Here is a 21,350-nt window from a genome sequence, read left to right on the forward strand (position 1 = left end):
TTACTGTAGCCCTCAGTTTAATTCAAGAGACTAAATGCATCCGCAGGTGAGTGAAGTACATTTAGCTTGCTGTGAAATGTTTTTAGCGGCTGTTGGTCGCAAGCCACCCTCATCCTGCTGGCAATTCACAGCTGTAGGACTACAGGAGGACCTGGTGAAGAAGCTATCTGGCAGAGACACCACAACAAACTGCTCAGGAGAGGCCCGCAATCACATCAGAGTGAGTGATAATACACTTTGGAGTGGAAGAGTTTTGAAGGCTGTCGATGCGAGTGCTGCTGGCTGGGCTGTTGAGTGCTATAAGGAGAGGCTGATTCCCTGCTGCCTATATATCACTTGACAGGTGAAGACAGGGGTAGGGGGAGGGAGTGAACATGGTTTGGGTCTCTCCAATAGCGCATCACTCCTGGCAACCAATGAGAGGTGATGGGGGCTTATTGACTTGTCTGGCTTGATGGGCACTCAGTGGCTGACACCGCTGCATGCAACATTCTTCAACGCTAAACCAAATGGCCGAGCATGATCAAATCCTTTGCCCGCTAACCTCTTTACACCAAGATACTCCTGAGATTACCCTCCAACCTGCCTTACCCCATTTACCTCCCTCTGGCAACAGGGAGCAATGCATTATGGAGATCGATGCCATATATGCCATTTTCATCTCTCCTTGAGAGTGTGTCACAGGAGGGATTCCAAAAACAGTAATTCAAAGCTTGTCTACCTGTCCTGGCACAACCTTGACAAGGACCTCACTTTGTGAGTGTGTCTATGTGAGCAGAGACGCGCTGTTCATCGCTGTTATACAAGGGCTTGGTCAAAGAAAAATGGTTTGTTTTTGATTAAAGTATTTTCAAGAACTAACCTTTACATTTGGCAGCACAGTGTGGTGCACATATAGGAGGAGACAATAAAAGCATGTGTGTTCTTCCCAGAGAAAACTGTGTTTCAGCAGTGTTTTGAATAAGAGAAATAAACCTGAAGTGTTTTATTTCCTCCCAAGTTAATGCCAACCATAAGAAAGCGTTCAGAAAAAGTTTCCGAGGTCAACTTAATCCAATATCATTCAAGAAAATTTGCCAGGATATTTATACAATAACTTTCACATCATTCTATATTGCTTTGTGAAGTGTTTTTAACAAATCTGTAAGGAAAGATGCAGCATAAAAGTTGGTAAGCCATGCACTTATCTTGTTACAGGTGTCTCTGTTCCAAGATAACTGTGTTGAGGACAGAGCTATAGAATAGTAAGCTCCTCTCTTCAGACAGACAGTAAATTGAGATGAACCTACTTGAGATGAACTCCTAATCACCCGCCAGCCACAGACAATCCTTCTGATGACTAGTGAAGGGTATTCATTGGAGAGGAGTTTAACATCATTGCGTCTGATTGACTGGGCTCTCAACCACTGTGGGTTAAGGGGGCTCCTGGGGTTAGCCTGGTCAGACAGAACAAGAGAGTGAGAGAGAAAGGGAGACAGAAAGAGAGGTAGAGGAAGAGAGAAAGAGGGCCCTTGAGTAAATGGGCAGTCCACAGAGAGTTGTGCAGCAGTCTAATGGAGCCTCATCACAGCCAGTCTGTCAGTCAGCCAGGTGAAACAAGGTCTAACGGGGTCCTAATGAAGACTGCTTCACACCGAGTTGTCTCGAAACTGCCTGGCTAAAAAGCAAACACACTTATTATCCATCTTCCATTCTGTGGAATATTGCCCACTCAAAGTCAACAAGAGCAAAGCAAGATCTAACTTTAAGACCAAAGCAGACGACAACACATTTTGTTCATTCTATTTGGAACGAGCTTAGTTGAGAAACACCACAGGAGAGGGAGTACTGCTGCACTGTACAGCTGTAACTTAGTTGTAGACAAAGTGCTGCAGGCTAAATGCTGAAGATAATTACATCTGTCCTGATACAGAGTAATACACATACACAATGTTCCAGTCTTGTTATACTGTACAGCAGCGCTCATGGAGTGCCTCTTGTCCAATCATATAAACATGGACAGATTTATCTGTCATATAAACTCCTATATGACACTCCTAATTTCGTAGTTCTTTGTTTCGTTTGGCTTTTTCTTTATTGCTTTGGTTTGGTACAGTGGGCTGCACCAATCTATAAGAAGACATTAAGTATATAAAGTAGTGCAGTTTGCAAATGTTTCCCCAATCTTATTAATAATACACAACCATGACATTGCTTAACTGAGTCATTAAATATGCATATGCACATTGGGATGCAGAGTTTTCACAGATTTATAAAACATTCCCCACTAAATGCTCTTAGAAAAAACATAACACTGCAGTGAGCCAAGAGGGAATTTGGCAGATAATTGGAAGACAAAACTGGAGGTAGATAAAACTAAATTGTGCTACTTTTTGCATTCAAAGGCTATCCATAATCTGCTACTTGGTCTAACCACAATGATATCTCTTTTCAGACAACTTTTAATGTCCACCTGGGAAATTTTGGACAACTTACCAAGTTAAGTACTCAAGCCACTACTATCTTTTATTGTACTACCATCAAGTTACATGCAGAAACCACCAACAGATTTGGGATTTGTGGTGTGAAGATAGAAAGAATGTCTGTCTGAAGCTCATTCCACAGGCATCACAAAAATTAGAGATGCTTTTAGGTTAGTATAGGAACAGGAGATAAACTGGAGAGCACCCAGTGTCCATCCTACCCCAGCAGCATTGCCTTAGGACACAGCCTCTGGGTGGCCCCTAACCAGGCCTTGGCCTGCTGTCTCTAAAGTGCTCTGTCACGAGGCTGCCAGGGGCTGCAGCATATGCCACCAAATCCCTGGTGTCTCCACCATGGTAAACAGAGGCCCTGCTAATGGAGGCATGATTCTCTGTATGTACGTGTCTGTCTGTCTGTCTGTCTGTCCATGCCTCAGACTAACCTTCAGTTGGCCCTCTCCTCCTCCCTACCACAGAGTGGCTTCATGGCTAGATGATGCTGCACTGCCCGACTTTCTACATGTGGGAAATAAATAGAGAAAAACAGATATGGATGAGAGCGAGGGAGACAGAGAAAGATCTCCTTCTCCTTAAGATCTCTTTGCTTTACCTCAGGATTCAGAAAGAGCTTTGTGAGTCCAGAGCACAACAGTGCAACCATGAACTGCTGTCAAACAGTATTAAAAATAGTAGCAATTTATCAGTACTGATTCTGAATATTTGTAACAATTTAAATACACATTTTCCGCAATATAAATACACCAATGCCAACTGCGCTTCTTTGCTCTCTTCTCTCCAACAGCAAGTTGACACAGAAACAAACATCGATTTGCAGTGTTGTACCGACGTGGTGCATTTATTTTGAAAGATACTGTATGCAACCTGTACATTTACTGTAAAAACAGAGATGTATTTTGAAAACAGGCAATGCACGTAACAGGCTGAAGTTAACATGGTGTCCCAAAATGTCAACAACAAACACACCGAGGATACCATGCATGTCATGCATGCTACATGAACAATTTAACTCATGTTAAAAAGAAGTACAGCAATCTGATCACAAGCTACAATCACCGGTAGTGTATTTTCATTGTTCAACACATAAACTCAAACTTTACACATAATGACAGGCTTCTAAGTCATCCACGTACGTGTAAACAGTCTGCGAAGGCTGCGCAATGGAAACTGTGGTACTGAGTATCTGACCTGTGAGCCTTGGCAGACAACCCATTCATTGTATTTATTTGTATTGACTTTGTTTGTACTGCATGCATGCCTACAGCCAGTCAAGCATGCCATTGCCCACGCAGTAACCTATGTGCTGAAACACAATCATAGAGCGAAATAGTTTTAATAGACGCTTGGTGCTTCTTTCCCTCACAATAGCCAGTGCCCCAGTGTGCATCTGCCATTCTGTGGGCATCTAACATAATTACAGGGCTTTGTAGGTTTGTAGAGGAGTATTGGGGCTAGATAAAGTCGTCATTGCTGTGCGCATACACTGTCGAGACACAACCTCAGCACTGGGTACAAAGCAATCACTACAACTGTATTATCTTTCCTGTACAAGTCTATAATTAGTTTTCCCCTTGTTACAAAGTAGGCATATGTTTCATGGAAGAATGAAAAGAAACAGATTACTTCAAACCTTAACCCTGTCCTATTTCTCGGAGATAGTTTTATAGCAGGCAAAGATAAGAGGAGAGCTACAGGGGGGGACTTTATAATGTGTCTCGGTATCAGGGAGCATGAGGGGAGTTCAGAAGCAGAGTGGAATGAGGAGCCCGGGGCTTATGTCTTCAAATCACAGCTTTCCCAAGCACCGTCGCTGCTTTGTAACAGTAGAGATGTTAGAGGGACGGGAATTAGTTTTGACAGTGTACATTCATAGATGCTCCTATGTATGTGTGTGTTAATACACACACGCAATAATAATATCAATAACACCAACTTACAATATCATTTCTGGTGGCTACTGTCCAATACAGAGCAATTAGTTTACAATACACTTTCCCTCTCATATCTAGAAGGTATTTTAGGAGTGAAGGGGTTTATGCTGGCATCCATAAAACATAAAGGGGTCACATTTAATTGCAAGGGAGAGAGGAGATGAGACAAGACTAATTATCTTTATAGCCTGACGGCAATATTTTATTTAACTTCAGCACTGGGTCCTTTGCTATGTTGGCCAGTGGGCAGTGGACATGAGAAGATTTACTCCTTTGGGTGCAGCTGAGCAGGTTTTTGTGGCTGCTATGATTCCCCATCAGCTTCCAATATGACAACTGTAATATACAGATGTGATGTATTCATTTTTCATTCATTCTGTTCTCGTGGGCCAAATACAAAAGGCAACTACTACTATAATTCCATATACATGTATTTCTGTATGCAGGCTGCAAAACAAGTGGCCTGGTTTACGGCTAATGCAGCTATAACACTAAGAAAGCACCGAGAACCTGAGACAAGAAGGCAGTCAGGGGGAAGATGAGGGAAGACAGAAGGAGAATGGAAAAAAGAAAACAGAAAAATAAATTGAAACACCAAGAACAGAGAAGAGGGCGGGAGAGTAGTGTCATGGGAGCTGAAAGAGGCTAGTGCCATGCTATTGAGTGCCTGGAAGAGCACGGTCTCTGATTTCTTCCCTTTTTTTGCCTTTTTTTCCTTTCAAAGAGCACTTGAAAGCTCTTCTGAGGTATCGAGCAGGTGGGAGTGTATGGTGAGGCGAACTGGGGCCAAGAATGGGCAGGGCTGGATAAAGCAGCTCCCTCTTTTTCTACCCAAAGCACAGAAGTGGAGGACTCAGAGGTCCAAAGGCCCAGCGGCCCAGAGCTCCAGCCAAGCATCTCTGAGGAGCCTTCAGCCGGGCAGAGGTGGAAATTGGAGGCAGGAGCCTGCGCGCCCAGGATGAAGGCTAACCACAAAAGCTGCCTAAAAAGTATCCACACTTGGAAAAAGCAGAGTAACTTATTTCAAGAGATAGTGCCCCGGCATTTAGAATTTTTTTTTTTTTTAACAATAACACCCAAAAAATGGACTCCATCATCCCCAAAAGCTTCACACCAGTGATGAAAACCTTCTGTTTTCATTCTCACTATTCAATTTGGCAAGTCCTAAACAAATTGAAATATTCAGTATTACATCAATACTATTCATACACTCAGGTGTGAGGCACCTAAAACTTAACAGTCATTTTCTAACATAGTGTGTTTTATTAAAATGCCAGTGCAAAACATATTGGTAATGTCATCATTATCTTTATATGTATATATACAATACAGTATATTAACCCATGCAGTGTTAATAAGTGTTCTTGAGTCACTATGACACTGATGTTTCTATTGAGACCTGCATAACACTGCTGAATTAAAGCAAACTAGAAGGCAGTATTGACACAATCCAGATTTTTTAAAGTTTGCACTTTAATATAATTGATCAAAACAGCAGCCAGCCTTTGAACACTCAGTCTTCTGGGAGTAACTTCAAACAGTATCAATTATAGAAATCGGCTCAGAGGAGTAGAGTCAATTCCCTATCAATAAAGTATTCAGCTGCAATCGCCAGGAGATTAGGGGAGAGATGAGCCGAGTACAAACCCTCAGGACTGCCTAAATCTACTGCATGGTGGATGCTCCAGTAAACTAAGTAGCTTCAGATGATCAAACAGGAGGTATTCCAATCAAACACTGCATAGAGCTACAGTAGCAGAAGCTGTTAATACAGTGGTAACCTCTGAAGAACTGCCTGCAAGCCTCAAATGAAAAATGTGAACTGAGATGTGGCACTTTACTTTTACAATAAGTCTGCTTACATGGTATATAATGTTATGCTACAATTAATCCTCCATACCCCACACAAACATACACAACCTGTGAAAACAGGGTGATCAAACTGATTCAGACACACAGCAAAGTGCCAAGAAAGCTATCCTGGTCAAGCAATGTCAGTGATTCTCAATGACAAAGAGATGTTAGCTGGGCTAAGCAATAAAAATAACATCTTTATCAGGTTATTAACTCTTAACAGATAATATGTCAGGGGCTGTAATCCCCTCTTGTGTTTTCTTAGAGAGGATCTATGCACTCAAAACAAAAGAGTATATTCTAAACATTCAGTACAAGGTTTTGCAACTCTAAACCAGGTCATGTGTTTGTCAACACATCAACACCTTTGAAATGTAATCTGTCAAGCCTGAAAATCTCCAAGAAATATCAGCAGTTAACAACAGTTAACCAACAATAAGAATTTTGTCTGATTAATATTACAAGGTAAACAGTTAAATATATTGTATACATAATATACTGGCACCACAGTATATTATGTATAAAATATACATAATATACTGGCACCACAGGGGGAGATGATAAGACAGTGGAGTCTGCTGCCTTGGCTGGAGTCTTACGACACCACCAGGGCAATGGCATGATGTTGCTCCTGAAAGAGGGTAACTGTCAACAAGCTAATGACCCAGATGCAGTGAGGTCAGTTCAACATCTGCCTGGTTAGCACAAGCTAACACAGCTGCAGTAGCTAACATCCAAGACCAAGCCTTTACACCGTCCTAACACACTCACACCAACACCTAAACTGCTTGACTCTGTTGTTAAATCCGTTAAATGTTAGCCTTGTGATGCTAACAGTTAACTCTGTCATTCTGTGTGCAGGGCAGGCGAACTCTCAACATAGTGTTTCCCAAAGAATTAGAATGTGGGGGTCTGTGTCCCCTCTCTAAATGCAAAGGTTTTTGTGGATCAGTGAATGCAGCACAGGCAGAACTCTTAATGAGATCTTTTTTTCCTCATTGGCAGTTTGAGTCACAGGGTAGATAACTGATCAGGCGATTCCAATCAGAGCTGATCAGACTAGATTGATGGATCAGAGGTGAGTGAAAGCAAACTTTTAGACTCAGCGCAATTAATGGTTAACTTTCACTGTAACTGTGCCTGACGTACTGCTGCTCCATGTGGTGCCATAATAAACCAAACGATATATAATGTATATCCCAACAGCACATCTAATGAATGCTCCAAAAACAGAAAATCAAAACATGGTGGCAGATGTTTCAATTGTGATGGGTCGCCACAAATAAATATGAAATGTGTGGTAAAACCTGTGTTTGCACACTCCAAAACCTTCACTCATCATTAAAATTTTCAGAATAGGTTTGATATTCAGCGTTTCTTCGCACCTGTAAAAAGTCATAGGATAATGTTTAAAAAGAAGAAGTGAAGAACATGTGGCGTAAACTACTGGATACAACCACAACAAGAGAAAGGAACGTAGCGCACAGTATCATTTCAAAATTCAGATAGCTCACTTTCTTTCTTTTTTTAAATTTTATTTTCCTTGTTTTCAACAACATAACAGCTGTAATATATCCAGAATGGAATACCAAAATACAACAATTGCATGTTGTCCATTTTTGCAACAAATAGAACATTAAAACGCATCAGTGTCCATTTGGAAAGTTTTTTTTTTTTTGTTTTGTTTTTTTGTATGACAAATATAAATAACAGATATGAAAAAAAGGCTTTCAGTAACCCTAGTCCCACAAATAAAGATGAGCAACTCTACCTTAAACTTTTCCCCTTCACAAAGCATATTTTACATGATTGCAGAGAAAATTATGTTAAATTATATGAAATGATGTAGAACTCTATTTGAGATGTGCCAATATGGAATTTAAGGCAGATAGTAATACCTTCACCTGGAGAGCCTTCACCATCCTTGAAATAAACATTCATTTATTATAAACTTGTTTGTACCTTTAAGACTAATTAATGCCAAACCTAATCTCTTTATTGACAAGCATGTATAAGGGAGGAAAAAAATAGAATGACTTTGCATACTCTTACACTAATTAATGGTTATCTAAAGCTATCTAACGCCACTGTTTAAAAAGGCTGCAAGTCTTTTCCAATAAACTGCTAACAGCACTGCGGCATCATCCTTTCTCTGCTGCTATCAGCCTCAAAGTCTGCAAAAACTCAACTCATTTTCACATACATAACTAACTTGGCACAACTGAAACCTAATAGGGCTTGTATTTAACTCGTTCTGAACAGTCTGCTACTTGCATAGCAAGGTGCGTAAATCTGTATAAAACATTAAGAGGGGGCGGTGAGTTTCTGTGGACAGAGGAGAGAATACTGCAAGTTTATGTTGTGCTTGTTCGACAGGTGTTCAATCAATTGCTCATTTCCCTTACTGGCGGATTTTGTTGCATGTATTGATAATGAGCAGAGTTGCCATTGACTCCAGTAAGATACAACCTAAAGTATAAATTATTCTCTGCGCTGTGGCCTCTCTGCTCTGCTGTCCGCACTGTCTGTGTGTGTGTGTGTGTGTGTGTGTGTGGTGGTGGTGGGGGGGGGGGGGTCAGCCACCTTTGTGCATCCAGGGACCACACAGAGCAGAAGAGGAGAGAGAAAGGGGAAAGGCAGGGAGGCTAGAATCCCAACTCAGAACTGGGTTCCCAATCCACAGCATGCTGTACATTATCAGGCATAACTAACAGCTTAAATTCCATTATCAGAACAATAACAATAATTAAAAGGCATGTAATGATCCATTGATCTGGATTAATATATCAATATAATAATACAATAAAGAATCAATATAATATCATATAATCATGAAACTGGTGATTTACACCCCTTGTAAATGCCCTATTTTTTTTTAACTTAATGGCCAATAATGACAACCACGAATATATAGTGCATTCCTCAAAAACCAAAACCAAAAAAAAAAAAAAAAAAAAAAACACACATTTTTAATCTTTCTGATGCAGTTGCAGTTTTGGTGTTCAGTTTCTATTTATACTCTTCACTGCATTCTATTAAAGATGCAGTCAGTGATTCTTGTCCAATACACTTTTTGTCAAACACAGTAAATATCTCTGCATGGTCTGCTAACTGTCCAGTCTGTGTGTGCATTGAAAAATAAAAATCCAGTGTTCATACACAGCCCTGGTTCTGCAAATGAGAAACAAACAAAGTGGCCCAGACTGACCCTCACAAGACTATGCTACGTCCTCACCCACAGCAGTCATACCATTATAGTAATGAAACGTAAATAACATCAGTGATTTTACCGCAGCTTCTGGAGGAGCGCTGTTGGGGAGGGTGTATTTACTTGGGTGTTACGTTCAAAAATCAACAATCCTTCTCCAGAATTGCTGACTCTACCTTTAAGCTATTGATTGAGCTCCTCTCTCAGCTGTCCAGATTGATTGTTCACTCACTCACAATGACTTCCTGTTCAATTGTTTACCAAAAATTCCTAGAGTTTCAACTGCTAAACCAAAACACGTTTTGTTGAATAGAAGTTATCTCTGTCTGCCAATTCACCAGGATGTTTGCAAAGAAAGCCTCAATACAACAATACTGAGACAGTCAAGGGTTGAAAGAAAGAAACAAGAATATTAATCTTCAGCTCAGCCTTGTTAAACAATTAAGGGCAGCTGTTATCAGATTGCCCATCAATAACACATGCATGCACACAAATGGACAGAAACAAAAATATACACATGTACATGCACATATTCACTCACATGCATGAATTTAAGTGTACAACCACTCCTCCACAGTATCAGTGTTACACTGTATAGATCTATTGACAGAGCCATGCCATATCAATGACACCTTCAATCTTTACAGGCCCTTCTCCCTGAAAGCCTCTGTTGCGACACAATCATTACAAATTGATTGCAAAATAGCTAACAATCATGATTAAATCATTAAATTCTTGTCTACGCTTCAGAGAATGGGGAGAAAATTAACTTCCCACCAACCTCATTTTTTTCTGAACACGAAATAATGATTTTCTGCCAGTCTAATTACAAAGCCAACATCTGATCAAGCCCGCATCCAGAGGGGATTATCACATGCACCAGTATTAGACCTCATTACCAGCCTGAGTGCAGAATTATTACATCTTGTAATTGGATGGTGAGATTTATATACAGATCAGGCCGGTTTCTGTAAGATTGTAATTACAGGCTTCGTTGGTTAGCTACTTATCACTCAGCAGTGGAGTGCAGGAAATCGGCGCGTGGAAGAGCATTTCATTAATCCCTCACCCTGTCAGAGGGGGGAAATGCTGTACCTTCCATGTCTGTTTTAGGGACAACATCATCATTCGCACATTAAACAATTTATCACCCCCTCCTTTGCCCCACACCTGGTCCGAGAAGCCCTCAGCTTCCTGAGCTCTTCAATAAACAATCATGGGGAATTTGTCTGAATAAACCCTCCATTTTTATTGTTGACTGAGCCCCATTTTCTAATTACCCAAGATAAGTATGTAGAGTATGCCCTTAACAGAGGCATCATGAAGCACCTTGTTTGAGAATTAGCTGGCTGGGGTTAACAGGCTAAAGGCTCATTACACTGCAGCTGAGGAGGAGTGTGTATCTGTGTGTGCAATGTGCATACAGCTTTTTGAGAATCCATCTATTTGGCTTCACCCATTTATACAGCCCAGAGACCACAGTATCTCTCGCTTCTCTCTGTAGGCAAAGGCTGTTCTGGTTGCCTTTAGCTCATGTAAATTATTGAACACACTTTCTCCTCTTTTTTTCTTAAAGAGGCCCTTAATTAATGGACCGGGACACTTGTTAAACACCTCACTTTTCATGGCACAAATCTGCCAAGTGTGATTAGACAGGACCAGCGTGCTCCAGTTCATCAGTGGAGCAAAAGAGTGAGATAGAGAGGCTTCTGCAGCCACCATCATCATTCCTCATCACAACTCAAGCAACTGCTGCTCTACTTACAAACAGGTCACTCACGATAAACCAAAGTAAATCTGCTCTGACAGTGTCAAGTTCTCACACCTTTTACATATGGTAATAAATTGAAAACGGGACTGAGGCAAATCTTGAGGCAAATGGAATGAAAAATGACAGACGGAAGAAAAACGAGAAATATGTGTTGTAACGTGAAGCTGATGGAACACAACTCATTTGCTGTCCGCCATCCTGCAACTCAGCAAGAAAACGCCTTGATCCACGTGTCAGGGTGACACAGGCAGGGAAGAAAAGAAAGCATCAGCACCTCTTCACAGTTAACACCCATACAACTTACTTTCTCTCTGCATATCACTGAGCCCTCCCCTGTAACAATCAATACAGGCCTACATTTTATGAGACAAGGAGTTAACTTGTTCAATTATGCCACAGACAGCTCTATTCTTTTGTAACAAGTAATCTGGGTAGTGAAATCAATACTGACAGGCTCACGGCACGCTAGCTAATTTCATATTACCTCCAGCCAATGGCGGAGCGTCTCGTAATGGAGCTGTAGTTCCACTTCATTATAAGAAAGGAGGGGGGGATCAATACTAGCACAGACGCACACACGCCCACGTTAACACACACAAGCAAAAACGTCTGATTTTCCACACATGGACTAACACAAACACATACGGGCAAAGAGGGCAACTCTGCTACTTCAGAGCCCCCAAGGGGCTACACAGAGCTGTCTGATGCAGGGCAGATGGAGTGGGGGGTGGATGGGGTTCCAGGGTCACAACCCCCCCAAAATAAATTACGCTTCCAATCGTCAGCAAACACGCGTGCAACAACACAACCACTCACAAATACACACCTCTCTTTTTCAAACTGTCAAGCAATCATGAGGGAAATATCCCCGTTTTTATTCACTGATCTTCCTTCAAGCACACACGCGAACACACACATGCACGCTATTAACACTTGACTTCTTCACAACAAGGTCATAATCTGATTCAGAGGTTGACTACTGAGAGGGAGAGGGAAAAAGAAGGAGGGAGAAAAAAGAAAAAATAAGGGAGGATAACCTTCAGATGGTGGATCAAGTCTTTGACCTCTGTAGCTAATTACAAATTAAACTCCATATCTTCTTTTGTAAAAAAAAAAAAAATATATATCTCCATTCTTTTTTCCCATTATTGTTATCACTCTGTAGGATTAGCTGGGGACTAAGGGGATGATGTTGTCTAAGCCGATGTCAACTGTACAATTACTCGACTCATCCATCCCTTTCCAAGAAAAATAAGACACTGTAGATTAAGATAAGCTGTCTTGAGAAAGAATGGGGATGTAAAGCCTTTGACAATTACTAAGTACACATGGCACAGGGTGACAATTGCTCTTGGTAAACAAACTAAATACTCATTAGACTTAACTCCGACATTCCTTTTTTCATAACTTCCTATTATGCAATTTGGATTTATTGCACTCATTAATAATCTTTACCAGGTTAGGCTACCAACACCATGACAGCAGCATCATTTAGCTTTAGTAAAGGGCACTCAAGGAACGGACGGCTACGTGAGAACACATCTCAACTGCGTTAGGCGAGAACCCAATTAAATGCATTTTAATCTAAATATCCCCTTTAATTTCCTAGCCACTATTCCATATGGGGCTGCAGTTATCAAGCAGACAGGCTTTATGAGCCCGACAGAGTTGTGCAACACTGGGGCTCATCAGTCCTCAGCCATTAACAGGCTGGCAATGTCTCAGCAACAGGGAGCACAGGCCTGTAACAAATGCCTGGCGTTTGGTGGGAATGCATTTAGGACTCAGCTATTCACTGGAGATATCCAACATTTATTAACAATTAGGTGTACACAGCATCCATCACACTCTGAAATGAGAGTGTGGATGTAAAAAGTTTTAATTTGTAGATCATTGTGATCATTGTTTTCCTTATTAAGACCAGAGGGAATCTGCCAGTTGTTGCCACTTATTGTACCAGTGTGTGTTACAGATATATAAAACCAGGCATACACCACGATTTGAGCCCGTTTCTCACCAGATTTTTGAGCTGCCCAAGCCATTTTAGGGTCGGACTGAATTTCAGCTTATCAGGCATCATTTGCTGTGCAGTGTACAGGGGGAGCAAGGATCGACCACACTGGTCAGCAGGCCATCGGATGTTTGGATGAACTTTTGACAACATGCAGAAATTTTGGTCGGCCTTTTGTCAGGCTCTTGCACAACTGACGCAGAGCCACAAGGCGATTCCTCAAGGTGAGTGCTTTTTGTCTCACTAGATCAGTACCGTGTAGCCAATACCCAGCTAGTTTGTTAGTGCTGCTAACACGCTTACTTGTGTGTATATGTGTGTGTGTGTGTGTCTAAGTGTGTGGGAGAGAGAGGGAGAAAGAGTGACAGCAAACTAAAACTTTAACTGACCTATTTTTGCAGAAATGGACTTTAAAGCTCTTTTCTGACATCCGTCTCTACGTTATTGTGAACATACCTCTGCTAGCAAATACACATCTAACTGCCTGCAACCCTTCAATATCATCACAATATCAATACTGAGATATCTGGTCAAAAATAATGTGATGTTTGATTTGCTCCATATCACCTAGCCCTATACAGCATCATACATTTTGTCACCTTTTGCTTCTCCACATTGGATAGTAGGGAGCTTCATCAGGAAGTAGGACTGTATCTAATTAATCTGATTAATTTATTTCAAATTGCGAGATGTGTAAAATGTTGACACTGTGAAAACTGAGTCATTACAAAAACCACATAAGACTTTCTTTTACTCAAAAGTAACTAAGGCAATGGAAACCTACATTAGCTGTCCTGAACCACAACACACAGTCCTGTAAACTGTTCCCTGAACAGTACTGCTTTGTGTCACAGTTTAAGGTACTGTCATGACTCCAGGTAGCTAGCTAGCTGTTAGTCCAACAGTCAAATCTACAAGAACAGACTGAAAAAGACTGCACACTGAGCTCTTGGTGTGTGTTAGTCAAATAGACTATCACTAGTGTAAGAGGTAGAGCCGTAAGAGTTGACTCAAAAGTGTGCAGATTCTGCTTTGTCCAAGCTGCCCTAACTTTCTCATCACACACTGAATCATCTGGTACTGATGGTCCATAGCTGTAAGGCATAAACCATGTTTTTCAAATATGCATAATAAAGACAGCCTTGTGAGTGCTGCAGGTATTTTATTGTTCTCGCTGTTTTGCACATGTAGGCCTAAAGAATTCAATGTTTCAATCACATCTTTGTCTTTTTTGCATTTTGCAACTTGTTTGTTGTGTTTTGTGATTCATTCCAAACTTGAAAAAAATAGATGCTGACCATATCGCCCAGCCTTACCAGGAGGGCACAATACATATGGAGGTTCAAGCTGCATCCTCCCCCCAGATCCTACCCTTTTCCGCACAGGTGCCCCATCCAACCAGGTGGAGTCGCTGATGCAACAATTTGGACACGATCCTTCACCACCTTCCCACCTGCAAATACTGTCAACTGGGCGTACAGTCAAGCCATAAAGAACGACACTGCCAGTAGCTGAACCTGGATCCTCTGCGGTAATGTTTTCTCATTATTATATAACCAAATCAAACCCTAGAGCTAAAGGAGGAAAGAACGCTAAATATTTACTTAAAAAATCTTTATGCTTTAGATACTATGTATCAATATTGATCTAAATTAATATTTTAATTGTTGTGATCACTTCTTAGGTTATGGGCAAGATGATGAATGTAGACGATGAGTTTACAAATTCTGTAGATAAATATGGAAAACAGAATTAATCACCTTTTACAGGACTATGTACGTGACAGTGAGACAAAGAAACAGACACGGGCAGAGCAGGCGAGATTCCGACTCACTCTCGCCCATTTTCACCTCCCATTATCTGATTAGCCTCCCATTTCTTCCCCATCAGTGCAGTGACCTGGATTTCGGTGGGGTAGTGATGGTCAGCCAGGGCGGGGTCTGGTGAGAGGGGCCAAACCATTTGGGGGTGGCAGAACCATAAATCAGCAGCGGGAGAGAAGATAGAGGGGGTTTTATAAAGATGTTGTGCTCGGCCAGCCCACTTGTGGACACTGTGATGAATTCACAAGCACATTGCCAAGGCAAACTACTTCATTATACCATGGCCCAGTGGTCATTAATCTCCCTGGGAGGCCAGCATCCTGGGGGATCGCCAGACCAGAGAATTTATTCAGGCCTGGAGGTACCCATTTCATTAGCCATTCAATCTGTTCAGTCCCCCTCTCTCTCCCTTTCTCTCTTCCTCTTCATCCCTCTCTCTGTCCCTACTTGTCATCATCATAGTTTATATTATCTAATAAATATTAGCTCAATTTCTCTCTGAGTGTTATATTTATTGTGACAAATTACTCATTCATACAACATTATGCCAAATGTTACTGCATTCAAATACTGACATTCTTTTTTCACACGAGTTTAAATTCAGCTCCGGATGGATTTATATTTACAAAGAGTATTTTGGTTCGTATAACCACACATATATATTATTACTGCATCATATCTGATGACCACAATATACCGTGATGTGTGTTTGCTTGTGTATCGCTGATGGTTATCATAGTGAGCAAAGCATTTGAGGGCCCAACAATGCAAGTTGAGGTGCAACAGACAACCTCCCAGCCAATATGACAAGTAGGTGAGGCACAGTGGAGGTAGGTGGAGAAGAGATTCCCAGAGGGAAACTCTCAACTGGCTACTTCAGTCCTGTAATGGTGTCATTACTGGGGGCAAGTGCTGCTGGCCCAACATGTTATGGGAGGGCCAACATCCAGTGATTACTTATTAATGCTGAGATTCCTTATTCCACACAGACACAGAAAAAAAAACACCCTCTGTCTATTACTGTGATCAAACAGATGCACCTGGACACAGAAACACAACTGCATACACACACAGACACACACGTGCTTCAAGGTGAATCAGGTTTGCCGGTGACATTGTGAATGCTGGAGGATATCGATGTTTATCTTCAGCCGGGGCTTGCTTAACAGCTCAGGTTAGTTGTAGTGGCATTATGTGGAACTGCCAATTGGTAACACTGTGTCAGACAGAACTGTAAACACTTGTGCACGTTACTTTTGTCTGACACACACACTTTCTCGCTATATCTCTAACACACAGCCCAGAAAACATTCACATTACACACACCAGTTATGTTCGACAATGTTGTGAGGTCTGCTGTACCACTACATTGGCCAAGCACACTAGCACCCTCAGTCTATTATCATGTGATCAGACCTTGCATCTGGAAATGTACAGAACGCTTCATCTTTCTATGTTCCTTTGCTCCTCTCCCTGAATTATTTAACCACACATATATATATATATATATATATATATATATATATATATACATAGATATAGATATAGATATATATATATATATGTGTGTGTGTGTGTGGAATAATTTCATCAACCAAGCTGTATCCCAGTGGACCCCTTCCACTTTAAACACTTAACGGGTTAAATAAATAATGATGGCTTGCACACTGTGTGTGTGTGTTAACGTTAACGGCACCAGCCACTAGCCCCGGGTCCCACAGCAGCAGGAGTCCTTAAAGCGAATAATTTGCTTCCGCTCCGGCCGCCACACTGTAGCCATTCGCCAAGCAGATTATGGGCCTTTAAGTAGCAGCCAAGCCTGAAATGTGACTCTAGGGCTCATGGGCTGTCCAGGAGGAGGCAGGACTCCATCGAGAGCAACAGTGGGACAGGGACAGAGAGCTATGGGGTTTGACAGTTGGGAGAAAAGCTTTATCTATAGATATGAACATAAGAGAAAGAGGTGGTGGGGGCACTAACAGAGGTAAATACAGAAACATAGAGCAAGCTCCATATCTATGTCAATGGAACAGGTATAGGAAGCTGACAAAAAAAATCAGAACCAATTAAGCACAATGTAAATAACTTCCAGGATTCAAGAGAAACAAGACTGCTATTTGTGGCAAGTGTTCAAGTACTGTGTTAAACAGTATTATGTGCCTAAAATTCTAAATAATTCCTCGCTATTTCCTCTGATGCCATGGCAAGGCAAAACACAGGCTCTCTGTCACCTGTTGCTAAGATTAAAAAAAAAAAAATCAACAATATTTAACAGTATATAACAGTAAGGTTTGATAATGGTACTGGTTCCATACTTGTAGGTGTTTTAGGTGGCTATCAGATTTCCATGAAGTTATGGGTAGTGTGCAGTGCATGCCACAAGCAGTCGTGATCAGAATGCAGCCCGAGCATGAATGACAGAGATGGATGGATGGATGAATGGATAGATGGCTAGATAGATAGATAGATAGATAGACAGATAGATAGATAGATAGATAGATAAATGACAGACACTTACCTGGATGACATCTTGCAGGTTTAAATTCACCCAAACTGAAGTAACCACCTGTTGCCTCTTCATCTAACCACCTCACAATGGCCCCTTCCTCTTTCACCATTCAGACCTTAACAGGGCAAAAGAAACAAGAATTTCACAGACTAAAATTAACTCAATTCAGTGCCACACAGTGGATCTTCAAAGTGATTATGATTCACATTCTGCTAGTATTCGCATTAAATATGGATTGCTATATCTGTAACATTTGGTTTACATATCTATAAAATCAGAAATCAATACAAGCTTAAACAAATAAGTATATGGGACTCTGGTTATTTATCATGAATACAGGTATTACTATTGACCACACCCTGCTAGTTACTGCTAGTTTACATGACTCTCCATGACCCCAACTCCATCCTATGCACTGTGGTTTAAACAGTACTCACTCTTTAATCCCCTCTCCCCCTCACTGTGTGTTTATAACCTCACCAATCTATCTCTATTCAGAGCTACACTTTTAACACATCACTGGGAAATAATTAAACAGTGATGCAAAACATATTTACAATACTACAACACATTAAGACCAAAAAAATCTACTCGCTACTAGGAGCAGAAACCGCGTCTGAACTGATCAAATAGATTGATAAAATGATAATGTCTATTCAGAGCGCTCGTCCTGGGTTTGGAGCTTATGATGATAACCCCATAAAGATCATAGGATTTAATTCAAACAGCTTTACTGATTAAAAAAATCAATAGCATCTTTCCCAAAACCTTTTCTTGTCATTTTTCTTTGTAAGCTCGGCACGTTCTGACTCAACTTTACATCTGTGATTCCCCTCCAAACAACACCCGGCTCCAGTAAAACCCTGGAGAAAGCAAGCAGACACCATCAGTTGATCTATCATGCCATCTCCTCACTGAAGAGGGGACAGAAACATCAAATCCCCCTGAAATGACATCTGAACATCAATACATGGTCCCAGCCCCTCCAATGTGACAGTAAAAGCCATATTGATTTCTACCCAGATTAAGGATACTACTGGGAGCAATTTAAACATACAAGCTGAAGTGTCCCAGCCCAATCATGAGTGATGTCTTTCACCGTGTATAATCACGCCGGCACTGTGCATTTTGGAGGAGCAGGAGACTGGATCATGGAAATTTAAAGGATTGAAAAGACCTTAAATAGATAGATTGGGTGAGATAGACAGATATACTTATCGAGTGCAAATTCCAAACAGTTGCTGGTTACAGCCTCTCAGTTGCAATGCTTGTCCTTATCATATCACTGCAAGTGCAAACTGATTTTAGCATGTTGGCTCTACTAAATTAACTTATGGACATTGTGACATTTAATAAGCTGAATGGTTAACCCTAGGGATGGGACGATATATGATTTGATTTTATAAAAAACACTCACAATAAATTCAATCAGATTCGTGGTGAATTTCCATTATCAAGATAATCGTGAATACCATGTTCAGCAGCACCTAAAAAGACTGCTGGGTCACCAATAATAAAGGTGACTGCAAAAACAGACTGCATACACATCAACCTTAAAAATGCAAATCACTTAATCAAACATTGGTATATTTCATATCAAAAGATCTTACAACCGTCGCCTATATAGGCAATATTTGTGCTGAATGTGGGCAGAGTCAGGTTTGACACAGCTAGCTTGCTATGAGATACTACAAAATATGATGTCATTGGTGCATTTTCCATTTCCTTGTGTTCCATGCCTGTCTCCCAACTCACTGCCAGCCAGGCTGCATCTCTTATATGGGGCAGATTGTATTTTTCATGGCCAATATCATACAATACCAGCAGGTTAACCACGGAAACAATCAATGTCTCCTTCACACATATATCTTTGCTATTGGTTGAGGCTACATCTTTGCGGATCAAAGTTCATTTCCATTAGTGCATGGACAGACATGAGCAAAATTAACACCAGTGATCACTTCCATTCAGTGAGAGCGGAGGGGCAAATAAAACATTCGCTTCCAGTTGCAAAGCAAAGTCACATCTTTTAACTACAAGATGCCCCCCAGGCCCCCATCCCCACAGACACACATATTTTCCTAACCCTAACCATAGTGTGTCTGCAGCCGTAGGTAGCCTTACTTTTCTTCGCATCACATGGAGTTTAACTTCAGTGAACTTTGACTGGCAAAGCAATAAAATCAACCAAAAGCTAAAGGACTGTGGAGCAGACTGTTGCCATGCTTTCATTGTTCATTTTTTTATTATCTCTAAATAATTAATGCCATAACTAGATTAAAATGGGCTGTATAAATCAGATGAAAGACTGAACTTTGTATGAAAAAAAAAACAGCACACTTTCTAACTTGCAAAAATAATTATTTTAATTCTGCAACGTTTCAGTGACTAGACCTTCATCTGGCAAAGGTTTACCTGTTGAAGGTCTAGTCACCAAAACGCTTCAGCATTAAAATCATTATCTTTACAAAATAAACAGTGTGTGGAAGTTATTTCTATGAGTTGTGTTCTGCTCATACCTCTCCTACACACCTGTTTGGAAACTATTCCTTTGCAATAAAAAAAATTGTGGAAACTCTCGAAGGCCCCTCTCACCCCTTGAAGGCGCTAAATTGTTTAGTCCGCCCCCGTACTAGGATTCATCTCTAAACTCAGCTAAAGCAGAGTGAGTAACTGCTTATGCTGCTCATATATGTCGCCCAAAAGGGAAATTGGGGTTCCAAAAAACACAGGGAAGAAAGGAAGGGGAAAGAAAGCACATATACTATGTATTTAACAAAAAAAAAAAAAAAATCAAATCAAAAGGAGCATGAAAGAGACATGGGTCCAGAGATAGAGGGCAGGGGGCCCACAGAGACTGCTTGTGCATAGGGCCCATGATTTGGTGTTTATTTGGTGTATTTTGACTATAACAAATACAAGCTGCCCCACATAAGAGGTGAGGAGAGTCGGGAGACAGGCATGGAACATAAGAAAATGTGCCAATAAAATCACAGGCCACTATGTATTAGCAAGCCGGCTAACATTAGCTAGCAAGCTAAATTTCAGTGTGCGTCACACTCGACACTAGCCATATTCAACAGGAATAACGCCTGGCAGCCCATGACATGAAATGTGGCCGGTTAAAAAGTGTGTGTGTGTGTGTGTGTGTGTGTGTGTGTGTGTGTGTGTGTGTGTGTGTGTGTGAAGTAACTGGTGAGCTAACGGAAATGGTTAAGTTGGTGAGGTAGCTAGCTAAGTAAATAATGTTACTGCTTAAAATGGCGGCTCAAATGTTGAAGTTTATATGGTTTATTAATTAAAAATGTACCTCATTGAAGTCAGTGTCACAGGCCAGCCGTGGAGCTTCGGTCCTCTTGCGTTGAAACTTCAAACACAACAAACTTTACCGAATAACACTGGATAGAGTCCGGACGTAAAAGTGGTTGCAGACACGTCTTAACATCGCGCGTGCGTTCACCCGACGTCCGACCACGCGCGTTACTCCTCGCCTATTATTGGTTATTATTAAAGCCTATGAATCCGCCTTTTCCGACGGCAGGGGACAGCAAACATGCTGCTGCACCTGACAGTGTTAATTACAACGAGAATAATTCAGTTTTATGTCATTAAATTCTATAAATATGGCCTAATATTTATTTACTTTATACTTAGGTTTTAGCCTATATCAGCACATACTATTTATGGGTGAAGGTGTTCTACATACATACTGTACATCCTACCCAGCCAGCTTGTGTCTCCTTCTGCCTTTGAGGTTATTGCT

General features: G+C 41.0%; 1 long non-coding RNA gene across 1 annotated transcript in view; it reads right to left on the reverse strand.

The window, feature by feature from the left end:
* LOC125880342 (uncharacterized) overlaps nt 1-21,030 on the reverse strand; it is a 163,570-nt gene extending 142,540 nt beyond the window's left edge. The window contains exons 1-3 of the long non-coding RNA XR_007448048.1: nt 20,898-21,030; nt 17,597-17,702; nt 2,906-2,978 (exon numbers count right to left, since the gene is read on the reverse strand). This is a non-coding gene — a long non-coding RNA (uncharacterized LOC125880342). The remainder of the gene's footprint in view (nt 1-2,905; nt 2,979-17,596; nt 17,703-20,897) is intronic.
* Nucleotides 21,031-21,350: the final 320 nt, after the last annotated feature.

Source organism: Epinephelus fuscoguttatus, linkage group LG2 (assembly GCF_011397635.1).
Source record: "Epinephelus fuscoguttatus linkage group LG2, E.fuscoguttatus.final_Chr_v1".
Lineage (NCBI taxonomy): Eukaryota > Metazoa > Chordata > Actinopteri > Perciformes > Serranidae > Epinephelus > Epinephelus fuscoguttatus.